A 14,561-nucleotide genomic window follows, 5' to 3' on the forward strand; every position below is an offset into this window, starting at 1 on the left:
ATGACATGAAAGAGCTGAACAGACAATTTGAAAGGGAAGTTCCTGATGACAAATAAAATATACAAAGACTTGGAGTTAGACAACCAAGGAAGAACATGCTCAACACATCTCAGACTAAAGGAACCGGAGAAAAAAAATTCAAGCCATACGTTGAAATATTAAAGGAGTCTATGAACAAAATATTAAATGATACCAAAATCACCCAAAGAATATGGAAAGAATAGAGTCACTACTAAAAAGAACTGGTCTATGTTTTTCCATTTCAAGAGATAGATTATGGCCAAGAAATAGGTAGTACTGAATGATGAAGTTCAAACTGTACTAAAGGCATTGGCGAATAACATGAGTCCAGGAGTTGATGCAATACCAATCGAAATGTTTCAACAAACTGATACAGCATGGGAAGTCTATGTCAAGAAATTTGAAAGATAAATACAAGGCCAACTGACTAGAAGAGATCCAGATTTGTGCCTATTCCAAAGAAAGGTGGTCCAAGAGAATGTGGAAAATAAGAAATAATATTAATATCACATGCAAGTAAAATTTTACCTGATAATAACAAAATAGTTGCAGCCGACATTAATAGACAGCTGTCAGAAATTCAAGCCAGATTCAGAAGAGAATATAGAGCAAAGGCGATCAGCCACAGTTTAGCTGATACAGGATGCCAGAAAGATGTTTATTTGTATTTCATTGACTACAAAAAGGTATTTGATTGTGTGGATAATAACAAACTATGAGTAACAATGAGAAGAATGGAAATTCCAGAATACTTAATTGTGCTATGTGGAACCAGTATATAGACCAAAAAACAGAATGAGGGAATATTACATGGTTTAAAATGAGGCAAACTTTGCATCACCTTTTTTACTCACCATACTTATTCTATCCATTGAGCAAACAAAGCAACTAATTGGAGAAGCTGGAGAATGGGGACACATGAAACCTGGAAGAGGCCTTACTAACCACCAGTCATATGCAGATGACACAACCTTGTTTACTGAAAGTGATGATCATTTAAAGCACTTAATGATGAAGATCAAAGATCAAATACAAAGTTGTATGTATTACAACTCACTGTAAAGAAAACAAAAATCCTTATAGAAAACAGCATGACAGATGGAGAAAAGATTGAAGGTATCAAGGATTTCATTAACTCGGATCTACAATTAATGTATATGGAAGCAGCAGTTAAGAATCAAACAATGTATTGCATTGGGCAAATTTACTGTACAAGACCTATTTAAAGTATTAAGGAGCAGAGATAACACTTTGAGAAGTAAAGTGTGTCTGACCCACACATGGTATGTTACATTCACCCACCATGCATGGCAATGAGGAACAACAAATAAGGAGAATTGCTGGCTTTGAATTACGGTGTTAGTAAAGAATATTGAAAGTACCATGGACTACCAGAAGAACAAACCAATCTGTCTTAGAGGAAGTGTGGCTATAATGCTCTTTAAAAAGGAGGGTGTTGAGACGCGACTCACATTCCTTGAACACGTGTTTTTTCCAGAGACCAGTCCCTGGAAAAGGACATCATGTTTGGGAAAATAGAAGACCATGGAAGACGAGGAAGACCTTCAATGAGATAGACTGACAAAGCAGATGTAACAATGGGCTCAACTAAAACAATTGTGCGATGACACAGGATTAGACAGTATTTCATTCTGTTTTCCTATGAGTTAGAACCAACTATGGTACCTAACAGCAATACTCTTATTTATTACTAGTAATATATTCTGTTCCAAAGCCCATTTTTTTCCTGAAATCAGTATGGTCATTTAAGCCTTAAAGAAAGTATGCAATAGGAGTGAAAACAAGCAGATCAATGTTTTCATACATATTTACCTTTTTTTTCATTGACTATTCTTTTCTATACATTATATTTCTTTCTGACACACATTTCCTTGAGCCTGAAAAACTTCCTTTAACATTTTTATAGTAAAGATATGCTTACAAAATTTTTCTCAGTATATATATATGCATTAATTTCCTTTAAAAAGTACTTTCCTAGATACTTTCCTAGGCTTTAAGTTGACATGTTTCTCTTTCAGAACTATAAAGGTGTCATTCCACTGTCTTTTGATTTGCATAATTCCTGACAAGAAATTTGTGATTACTTTTATTTTTGTTCCCTACTGTAAGCAAGGAGCCCTGGTGGTATAGTGGCCTATGCCTTTGGGAGCATGATACCTGGAAGGTCAGAAGTTCAATACCAACAACTAATCCTAAAGAGAAAGAAGAGGCTTCAAACTCTTGAACATCTTTACAGTCTGAGATACTCGCAGGAGCCATCTTACTCAGTTCTGCAGGGCTGCATATGTAACTTACCACTGATTTTCAACGATTCAAATATGGGTTATCTTATTGTGATTTATTTGATTCATCTTGACTGTCATTGAGCTTCTTAAAGCTATGGATTTATTTGAATGAGAGGTGGATTTTAAGTTATTTTTTGTGACTAATTGTAAGATATTCTTATTTCAAATAAGCTTTGCTTTCCCATCTGCTCCATTTTCTTCTTCTGGAGATTGAATTACATTTGTGTTTGACTTCTTGATATTGCCCTACAGGTGTGTGATACTTAGGGTTTATGTCACCTTGACCCTGCCAGGATTCTTCCATGAAATGATGAACATAATGTGATCAACAACACGATGAAGCAGTTGTCAGAAGAATATGGTAGAGTGCTACCTGCTTAATCTGATCACAGCCCTGATAAAATTGAGGGAGATTTCATTTGGCTGTGGCCCACTCTTCATATAGATTGATACTGTGTCAAAACTCATTTCATCTGCTGATCAGGAGCTTCATCTGGTTCCTTTACCTCCTGTTATATCGCCTGCTGATCCCAGAACCCATTGGCAGACTTTTGACCTCAGATTCATTCTGCTCTGCATTCAATATTCTGGCTGCAAATTCCTGTTTTCTGTGTGTCAGCCCCTGGATCCATGGACTTACCCCCTGATACAATGGTGTGAGCTATTTCTGGAGATAATCTATTTCTTTACGTGTACACATGCAAGTCCCACTGCTTTTTACCTATCACATTTGGTAAGTCTATCACATTTGGTACTAGGAGGGACTCTAGAGAAACATAACCATAAAGGTGAGTTTTCTAAATTGGTTCTCAATTCTGATTAGGCCTAACGGCACTGGTAACTGTGCTTCACCCTCTCTTAGTATGAATAAGTCTGTCACTATTAGTAAAGAGGGTACTGTTAATCTATGGCATTAGGTGGCGAAGTTAATAGTTAAAATAGCACCATCAATAGCTGAAGTGTTGCTGGCAAATGATGCCTTGGGTGATCATGTGTTTGATATCTTTCTACATTTTTGTCAGGATGATAAGTGTAGGGAAGCTGGTTGCTTGGTGCTAACAATAGACAAACTCGTGAAGGAAAGAGATGAGCTGAGAGCTTTAGAAGCCCAGCTCAAATGTCACATAAGCTTAAAAGACCTCAAAGCTTCTACTTTGAGCCATGAAAGTAAGTCTTACATCATCTTGTAACAGAACTGATGTTGCTATAAACCAATCCAGAGTCTTACTACACTAGCTTAATTCTCAACCTAGTGTGGTGTCTGATGTTAAAGTGAGGGTATTGATTGGGAAGAAATGGAAGCTTGAAACTTGAGATGGAGATCTATGGGGACATTGAGCCCTTGGTGTCCCCCGAGCTATTTAGCCATCAGCCAATTGATATGCCACCTGGGGGTGTATCTGGAGCATTGCCTGTGCAGATTCCTTATAAAATATTGCTGCTAGGTCCCAGGAAGCACACTCACCACCCATTATTGCTTCTAGGTCTGTAACTAGACATAAGTCACAGTGAATTTCCAAAGGTGAAGTCCAGATGGTGACTCGGGATGAGGTGTGCTATACTACTAAAAAACTGGTAGAGTTTTCTATTATGTTCAGGAAGAAACATAGGGAATATGGGTGGGAATGGTTAATAATGATGTGGGATAATGGTGTAAGGAACATAAAGTTGGATCAGTCTAAGTTTATTGATATGAGCCCACTAAGTATACATTTTTTATTTAATGTTTTAGCTTGAGAAGTTAGGAGGGAATCTAATAGTTTATTTAGCTGGTTCCTTAAAGCATGAGTATCAAGATGGCCTATATTAAGTTAAATTGAAGTATTTGATTGACATTGGGATGCTATAGAAAAGGTATAGGTATCCAAAAGTAGGAAAATTGACATATGTTTAGTGGATTTATTAAGATAAACCTATCGACCCACAAATGGAGTGGCCAGATGACCCAGTCTTTACTGAAACAGAAAGAAACAAATTTGTAAAGGGAGTCCAGCATCTCTGAATACTTATATTATTGCAGTTTTAAGTCAACCAGGATCAACAGTGGGAATTGCCCTAATTGAATTAAGACACTTGTCTGCAAAGGGAGTGATTGGGCCCAAGGGGATAGCAGCCAAATTAATCAACTTAATCAACTTAATCAACAGAGACAAAGTGGGTGTGGTTCCAGTAACGCACAGCAATAATAAGAATATCCTGACTAATATAGACCTATGGCACTGGCTACTTAGGTAGGAGTGAAATAGATAGCAAGGCTACTGAATTTATTTAATCTACATGTGTTAGTCTGGGTTGACTAAAGGAACAAATCCAGAGATGCTCATATGTGTATAAGGAAGAGCTTTATATAAGAGTAATTGTACATTAAGAAAACATCTCAGCCCAGTTCAGGTCAAGTCCATAAGTCCAATATTAACCCATAGGTCCAATACCAATCTATAAATTCCATGTCAGACTCATGCAACACATGCAATGATGCTGAATGCAGGAAGATCACAGGTCAGTGGATGGAAAGTCCTATGGATCCACTGGCAGTGGAAGCATCTCAGTGCTGGCAGGGGTCTTCATGTGGCTCCTCCAGCTCCAGGGATCTGGCTTCATCAGTGTGTCCCCATGTGGCTTGTCAACAGGAATGTCTCACAGGGAGACAAACAGAGAGTCAGTGTGTATCTGGCCTCCAGTAACCTATTTATCTTTGTGGCACCTTCAAATGAGGCCATCAAGCGCTGACTTGATTGTCAGGCAATACTCCACCCCTTCTCAAGTTGACACAAGATTATGTAAGTACCACATTACACAAGTGGAAGAATTCTAGATTACTCAAATCACAGACTAACTCAAGTCCTAAGAATAGTCATACAGCCTCAAGAAAGTCCCATATTTGAGCCGATTTACAAACCCATTACCCCTTGAATGAAGGGGAGGCTGGGTCCCTTTGAAGAAGGATCCCACTACATCACCAAAGGTTTATAGTGTTTGCCTTTCTCCCAGTTTTGTCAAAGAGATCTTCAGCCTTTCACTACAGTGATTGTTCATTGTGAAAAAGGAAAAAATCAGAATTTGGAGGGATTACTAGACACTGGTTGTGGTTTTACATGGATTCAGAGTCCCAAGGTGTTTTGATGGCCCACCAGTCAGACAGGGAGTATATGGAAGTCAAGTTATTAATGGAATCTTAACTCAGGTTCATTTCCAAGTGGGTTCATTGAGCCTCCAAACCCATTTTGTAGTGACCTCTCCATTTCCATGAATCATAATTGGAAAAGACATACTCATAAATTGGCAGAACCATCACGTTGGCCCCCTGAAATGTGAATGGAGGGCTATCATAGTAGAAAAAGACAAGTGGAAGCTATTAGAAGTGACTGTGCTTAGGAAAATGGTAAGCCAGAGTAAAATCAAATTAGTAGAGGAGTGCACAGATTAGTGTCACCATTGTGGATCTGAAAGACACAGGGGTTGTGATTCCCACCACATATCCATTTTAACTTGTCTATTTGGCCTGTGCAAAAATCAGATGAATCCCACTGAATGAAAGTAGATTATGATAAACTTAACCATTTGGTGACTCCAATTACAGATGCTGTTCCAGATGTTGTTTTGTTACTTGAGCAAATTAACACTTCTCCTGGTACCTGATATGCAGCTACTGATCTGGCTAATGTCTTTCCCCTAATTCCAGCTTCAAAGGACCACCAGAAACAGTTTGCTGTCAGCCAGCAAGGGCAATGATACTTTTACAACCCTCCCTCAGAATTATATCAATTCTCCAGCATTGTGCCATAGTTTAGATGGGAAGGCTCTTGATGGCCTTTACCTCCATAAAATTTCCTTTCCCCATTACTTTTCATTTTCATTAGTAAGTTTGACTTTTGAATGTCTACTAAGTTCCAAGAACTCTTTAAAGTGCTTTGTTAGTCTGTGTACTTTAAAGAAACAAATCCACAGTCACTCATTTATAAGAGAGAGTTTCATGTAACAGGTAAGTGCACATCAAGAAAACATCCCAACCCAGTGTTACCCAAGCCCACAATTCCAACATTAACCCAATAACCCACAGGTCCAGCACCAATCCACAAAGTGCTCCTCCATCTCACAAAACAGACACAATGATGCCGTCTGCAGGAGGAAAGCCGAGGAAAGACTCAGCGCTGGCAGCAGTCTTCACACAACTGCTTCAGCACCCAGGGCTGCATCAAGGTCGGTCCATGTGGCTTCTCCTCAGAGATGTCTTACAGGAAGTGAGCCTTGCCAGCTGAAGCAGGGAACTGGCTAAGGCAGCTGCACTCTGGTCAGACCATCAGAAAGCAAGAAACCCGAGAACTAGAAAGGCGAGGCTCATGGAGCCATTTATCTCTCCACACTTCAATCAACCCCACATTTGTTTATTGGCCAGGTTGGAACAATAAGCTTTAATTATATCAATGGGCATCAATTGTGGATTCAATCGATTGTGGATTCAACTAAAAGAAATTCTTGACAGATTGGTCCTTGTCATCATTTTTCATGATGTTGTTTGTTGGCCCAGTTGTGAGGACTTTTGTTTCTTTTATGTTGAGTTTGCTGTATGGTCGCTATGAGTGGAAAGCAACCCATTCGCAATAGATAAGGGTTCAAATTTGCCACCTCTTTGCCAGCATTTGTCATTTTCTATTTGTTTGTTTTTTTACTTTGTTTGTTTATCTCTTTATTTTCAGTTTATTAATATTTTTTAATTAAAAGATCATTTTATTGGGGTTCTTAAAACTCTTATAACAATCCGTACATCAGAGAAGTAACAAGCCCATATGGAAGAAGCACACCAGCCAGTACGATCATGAGGTGTCATTGAGACCAGGTTATAGGCATCAGAAGACCCATAACAAACAAACAAAACCATATTGTTGAGAACGAGAGGGGTCAGAGCAGAGACACAAAGTCCATCTGTAGACAGTGGGACACCCCCTAACAGTGGGGTCACAGGGAAGGCATGAGTCAACCAGGGAGCAAATAAGTACCAATGAAACCCACAACATTCCTCTGGTTCCTTGAGGCTTCCTCACCCCTCACTATAGTGACCCCAGTGCTGCCCCTTACTTTGGACTAGACCAGAGCATGTAAACAGGTACAGATGAGAGAGAAGAGCTCACAACACATAGAATCCAGGAACAAGAATGGAAATAGCGATACCAGAAGGGTAGGGAGAGGGAACAGGTCACAATGATCAACACATAACCACACACCCCCTCCAGGGGGACGACAAGAGAAACCATGGAGGAAGGGAGAAAACAGTTGGTGTAAGATAAGAAAATAATAACAATTTATAATTTATCAAGGGGTTACAAGATGGGGGGTGAGGACAGGAGGGGAAAAAAGGGAGCTGATACCAAGGGCTCAAAATGCTTGATACAATTGATGTTTGTTTTTTTTGGATTAGGGTCATTATTAGCAAAGGTAAGATGATAGCTCATTGTAGTTTGATTTGTATCTCTCTAATGACACATAGGCTTCTTTTCATGTATTTGCTAGCTTGAATACTGTTTTTGGTGAAGTATCTATTTGTGCCCTTTGTCCAGTTTTTAAATTTGATTGTCATTTTTTTGTTCTTCGAATGTTCACGTTTTGTATACTTTTAGAGATAAAACCCTAAGAACAAAAATGCCTTCAAAAGTTTCCTTAACCAAACCGGAAAATATTTTACTCTTTTGTTAAGTCTTTTGATATGCATACGATGGGTTATGTTTTTTGAGCCAATCTGTTAGCTTCTGCCTTTTAATGCCCGAGTTCAGGCCATTAATATTCAGTGTTATTACATCCATCTGTGGACTCTGTAATGTCATCTTGTACCTATCTTATCTGCTTGTGTTGTGTGTGCAGTTTATTTTTGCCTTCTTTCCACTATTGAGCCAATGCTATTCTGGGGGCTGTTTTCTTTTTGTTGTCCTATGGGTGAAGTTGGTCTATGTGGTGGTCTCTTATTTGCCCTTGGTGAGTCTTGATCTTCTGCCCACACTGGGTCGGCAAGGATCTTTTGTAGGGCTGGGTTTATTTTTATGTATTCTTTGAGTTTTTCCTTGTGTGGGAAGACTCTTAGTTCTCCAGCTATCTGAATACATAATTTGGCCGGGTATAGTATTCTTGGGTTTGCATTGTTTTCCTTCGATTTTTGGAATATGTAGTTCCATTTCCTCCTCTTCCTCATCATGCCTGCTGATAGATCTGAACATACTCTTATTGGGGTACCTTTATATGTGACTATTTGCTTTTCTGAAGCTGCTTTTATGAGCTATCCATTTCCTCATAATTGAATAATTTGACTAATATGTGTCTTAGTGAATTCTTCTTGGGATTCAGTCTGGCTGGTGTTCTTTCAGCCTCCTGAATGGTTGCCTGATTTTAATTTATTAAGCTGGGGTCGTTTTCCTCTAAGTACTCCCTTGATATTTTCGCTGTTGACTTCTTTGTTGTGTCTTCTTTTGGTAGTCCCATTATTCTAATATTGTTCCTATTCATAGTATCAGACATGGCTCTCAAGTTTTCTTCAGCTTCTCTGATTGTCTCATGTGACTGCTTTTCCTGTTTGTTGAGGTCTGCTTGGTTATTCTCTAGGTCCCTGGTGCGATTCTCTGCCTCCTCAAGTCTATTGGCAAAGTCTATCAATTAGCCACTGGATTTTGTTATTTCATCCCTTAAGTCTTGTATTTCCCTTTGGTGTGTTGCCTTTATCTCCTCCATCATTCCATCCTTTATCTGTATTGCTTCCCTCATATCCTGTATGACTCCATGGAGCATTCTGAAATTTTCTTCTGTGGCAGGTCCATATCTGCCGCTTCTATGCACATTGTTAGGTTCATGACTTCTTCTGGCATTTTTGTATGTTTCCTTTGATTTTTAGTTGAGACTGTTAAGGCTGGTTGCTGTTTATGTGTTGTTTTAGAGGAGCCTGGAGCCATCTTCCAGAGTCGGAGGGCAGTGGGATCTCTGGGAGGATTTGTGTGAATGCTTCTATGAAGTACCTTTCAGTAGCTGTACTGAGGGGTCAGGCTACCGCTGTATCTTCCTTTGGTTTCACTCTTACCCTAGCTGACCAGTATTCCATTATTTGGAATGTGAATTGGATAATCCTCTTTTGCAATGTGAATTGAATAATCCTCTCATGGGATGCTGGCTGGGTTGTTGTGGGCCCACGAGGGTGTCATTTCACTGCCTGATCACTAAGTAAGCCTCACCATGCTTGGGGCATCTCAGGGAGCTTGTGGTGTTTCTCTCTGCAACTAGAGTGCCGAGGAGGGCACGTGGGTGTACCCTCCTTGGTGTAGAGCACTGTAGCTGGCAGGGGAAATTACTCTAGTCAGAGAGATTGCCTTGGAAGTTGGGTGGCTGTTCCCACAGCAACGTGGAGCCCCACCGGTTATAGGCAGGAGTTTCCCCCAGTCACTTGTAGGGCCTCGGGTTTAGGCTGGAGTTCCCTCGACCGTTTGAAGGGGAGAACCCCCTTTCTGCTTGGTGTATGGAAGAGGATGGCGTGAATTCCCCAGTTGCATGTAAAGCCAACAAATGGGGCTGGGAGCTCCCCCAGTTGGGCCTTCAGAGTTGCCCTAGGTGGAGGGGAGTAGCCTGGAGGCAAATAGTGGCTTGTGAAAGGAAAGAGAGGGAGAGGAGAGAATCATAAAAGCAGAGAGAGAGGAGAAGGAACAAAGAAAGAGAGAAGAAAGAAAGAAAAATAAAAGAAAGAAAAAAGGGGACAAACCATAACTGTGCTCACTAAGATTGGCTCTGATGGTAAAGAGGGAAGAAAGAGGGAAGGTGGAAATGAAGAATAAAGAGGTAGCTGATCCCTGATTGCCTGAATGTGGGGCCAGAGGGGTTTAAACCCTGCCCCACGATGGAAGGTTGGTGTGCCCTTTTAATGCAGGGACCCAGTGATGCTGGGCGGAATTGCTCTAGTTGGCAAGATCACCTTAGAGGTCTGACAGAGGCTTCATCAGCAGCACAGAGTGCTGTAGATGGCTGCCACAGCTGCCTTGTGTTGTGTGCAGCACACCCAGAGGGCAGGCTGGAGTTACCCCTGCTATTTGGGTGGATTTTCCCTAGTCAGAGGGTTGTGGCCTGGAAGCCAGTAGTCGCATATGATAGGTAAGAGAGGGAGAGAAGAGGATAAAGAAGGTAAATGAAGAAAGAAAAAGAGGAAAACACCAAAACAAACCTGAGCCCGTTGAGACCGACTGCATTGGGAAATATAGAAGGGTGAGCAAATGAAGAAATAGTGTGGTAAGTAAGGAGATAACTGAGACTTGATCACCTGTCCATGGAGCAGGAGGAGTTCCAACTCTTCCTCAAGGTAGTGGGGTGGTGTGCCTACTTGATGTAGGCTTCCACAGATGCACGAAGGGATTACTTTCGAAGGCAAGATCACACCAGCGTCCTGGTGTGCTTCTTCCATGTGGGTCTCTTGCTTCTATGCTAGTTGGTTGCTTGTTTGACTTCAAGCTTTTAAGACCTCAGATGCTATATCTTGTCATAGCCAGGCACCATCAGCTTTCTTCACTATGTTTGCTTATGCACCCATTTTGTCTTCAGAGATCATGCTGGGAGAGTTAGTATCACAGAATGACAGGTTGTTAGTCAAAGTGTTTTTGTGTTGAGGGAGGGCTTGAGCAGAGGCCCGAATTCCATCCCCGTCCTCAATGTACTGTCATATAAATATATGTGCATAGGCTACTATCTCTATTTTCATGAGGTAATAGATGAACATATGCACACACCTATGTTTATACCTCTGTCCATAGCTTTGCTACCTAGAACTTTCCTCTGTTTCCTTTTACCTTCTTACCATCATGCCTGCCCTTCTTCTGCCTCCTAGTAATTCCTCTCAGGTATATTGCGGTTGCTCCAACACCCCAATATCTCTATGCTCTCCTCATTGTTGATTTTAATTCCTTAGTTGCTTCCCTGTTTATGGCATTGTTTGCTCACTGCTCCCTTCCCCCACCTCCTAACCCCCCAAATCCCTCCAGAACCATAGGTCTTACTGTTTTCTCCTTGGGATTGCCTCCCATGCCTATCTTATGTAGGTATTGAATTCTTAATGTCTTTTTCATTGTTCTCTTTGTTGGAATACAGGAATCTGACTAATTTCTGCTATTGACGTTGTATCCTGTTACCTTGCCGAAGTCCTTGATTATTTCCAGCAGGCTTTTTGTAGACACGTTTGGGTTTCCAATATATAAGATCATATCATCAGCAAGAGTTTTACTTCTTTGCCTATTTGCATTCCTTTGATTCATTTTTGTTGTCTGATTATTCTACGTAAAACTTCCAGCAAAATGTTGAAAAAGAATGGCGATAGGGGCCATCCTTGCCTTGTCCCTGTTTTCAGTGGGGCTGTTTCTAGCTTTTCTCTATTGATCATAATGTTGACTCTTGGTTTCTCATATATGGCTTTTATTATGTTGAGGAATGTTCCTTTTTTCCTTGTTTGCTGAGTGTTTTGAACAAAGGGGTGTTAAATATTGTCAAATGCCTTTTCTGTATCTATTAATATGGTTATGTGGTTTTTATTTCTTGACTTATTTATGTGGTGGATTACAATGATAGTTTTTCAAATAGTGAACCATCCTTGCATACCTGAAATGAATCCCACTTGGTCACAGTAAATTACTTTTTCAATATGCTGCTGTATTCTATTTGGCCAGGATTTTGTTGAGGATTTTAGCATCTATGTTCATGAGGAATATTGGCCTATAAATTTCGATCTTTGTGGGGTCTTTGCCTGGTTTGTGTATCAGCGCTATCCTGAGTTCATAGAATGAGTTTGGGAATTTTTTGTCTTTTTCTATGTTCTAGAAGAGTTTGTGTAGTATTGGTGTCAGATCTTCTCTGATTGTTTGGTAGAATTACTCTGTGAAACTGTCTGGTCCTAGAATTTTCTTGGTTGGTAGTTTCTTAATGACCTGCTTTATTTCTTCTTTTGTTATGGGTTTGTTGAGTTTTTCAATGATCTGCATTAATTTGAGTGGGTGATGTGTTTCTAGGGATCTGTCTATTTCTTCTAGATTGCCAAATTTGTCTGAGCAGATTTTCATAGTAGTAAGTAATTATTCTTTTAATTTCATTTGGATCTGTTGTAATGTCACTGCTTTCATCTCTTATTCTTGGTATCTGCATCTTTTCTATTTTTCCTGTTAAATTGCCCAGTGGTATCACTATTTTGTTCATCTTTTTTTTTTTATTTAACATTTTATTAGGGGCTCATACAACTGTTATCCCAATCCATACACACATCAATTGTGTAAAGCGCATTTGTACATAGTTTCTCAAAACATTTTCTCTCCACCCAAACCCCCGACATTAGGTCCTGATTTTTCCCCTCCCTCTCCGCTCCCCCCTCCCTCATGAGCCCTTGATAGTTTATAAATGGGTATTTTGTCATATCTTGCCCTGTCCGACGTCTCCCTTCACCCACTTTTTGGTTGTCTGTTCATCTTTTTAAAGAACCAGCTTCTTGTTGTTTTTTCCATTGAATTTTTTGTTGTGTTTTCCATATCATTTATGTCTGCTTCGATCCCTATAATTTCTTTACTTCATTTATTGGAGGGATTATGTTGTCCCTGTTGTAGTTTTTGGAGGTGTTGTTAGGATGTTGATGCATGTGTGTGTTGCATGTGTGTGTCTTTTTACATGTGTGTTGATAGCTATACATTGGCTCTGATTACCGCTTTTCCTGTGTCTCAAAGGTTTTGATATATTGTGGTATCATTCTTTTGTCTCAAGGAATTTTAAATTTTCATCCTTTATTAGCTTTGTTATCCAGTCAATTTTGAGTATTATATTGTTCAATCTCCAAGTGTTTATGTTTCTGCTCATTTTATTGTTGATTTATAATTTGATAGCGTTGTGGTCTGCGACAATAGATTGTGGGATCTCACTTTAAAACAATGTTTGAGGCATGCTTTGTGGCCCAGTATGTGTTTTATTCTTGAGAATATTCCATGTGTGCTGGAGAAGAAAGTATACTGTTGTTTTGATTAAGGTTAGGGGAATGATTTTGGTGTCTGGTATGGCTGCAAGTCCTGTATTTTTGTGATTTAAGTTAATTATCCTGAGAAAATAGACACCTTTGGTGAATCAGGTCAAAGGGTATGGAGTTTGCTGTTATCGGATGGTAGGGGTGACCAAGTGGGTGTGGGGGAATGGGATGGCCTCAAACTCAATCCCCCTGCCTGCAGCTTCTAAAAGCTTCTGCCCTTGTAAAACCGGCTGCAGTTTTCCTTGTTTTGCTATGCTAATACTTTGTTAATGAACTAGGTGTATGATTCTGCATTCCAGAGAAGTTTAAGAAGTGAAAAAAAAAAAGAGAACCTCACAGTGGCCATATTCTTTAGGGTCTAGGGCTTTTCTTGGTGTCTTGGGAAGGGTGTGTGTGTCTGTGTGTGTGTGTGTGCCTAACTACCTCAGGGAGAGGGGATTAGATTTGCAAAGGGGGGGGGGGGGCTGGAGACCCCTGAGCTTGTGTTCTCTACATATGCCTTCTTTGGCCTGCCCTGTTGACTCACCCCTGGGTGGTTCAGTAGGCTGTGTTGTTCCCGCTAATGGGGAGAGGGCTGTGGGTTATTATGAGTGGTTCTTCTGGCCTGGGTGGACAGCCAAAGCTGTTTACATTTTTATCCGCCCTGGGCTGGTCCCTTAGAATTGCTTTCCTGTAGCTCCACCCCTCCTCCTCAGTAGCTAGCTCCTCTTACTGCGACCCAGGAATCAGTGCTCAGCCAGCAGAGTACTGCATGGATTCTAATCAGCTGACTTTGGTGCTCTGTAATTTTAGTAAATAGCCTGATAAAAGCCCTGGTATGTAGTGGCTACCCACTGGGTTGCTGACTGCAAAGTCAGCAGCTTGAAACCAACAGCCACTACACTACGCTTCCAGACAACAGGATTTTCAGCATAAAGATAAGTAGACACAAATTTACTATTTTGATTACTGTTTAGAGCAGCGGTTCTCAACCTGTGGGTTGCAACCCCTTTTGGGGTATAACGACCCTTTCACAGGGGTCTCCTAAAACCATCAGAAATATGTGTTTTCTGATGGTTTTAGGAACTGAGACACTGCTCCTCTATCATTCTCCAGGTGGGTCCACCCACATGCAGATAGGCTCACATATGAGTATCTGCCCATGGCCTAAGGAAAGGTGAGCAATGGGCACCCTGTGGAGGCTGAGTGAGGCAGCCCACATTGAGTTGATGACCAGAACCCGACCA

The sequence above is a fragment of the Echinops telfairi genome, unplaced genomic scaffold (assembly GCF_000313985.2).
Source record: "Echinops telfairi isolate 266 unplaced genomic scaffold, ASM31398v2 ScPeMD7_7424;HRSCAF=8462, whole genome shotgun sequence".
Classification (NCBI taxonomy): domain Eukaryota; kingdom Metazoa; phylum Chordata; class Mammalia; order Afrosoricida; family Tenrecidae; genus Echinops; species Echinops telfairi.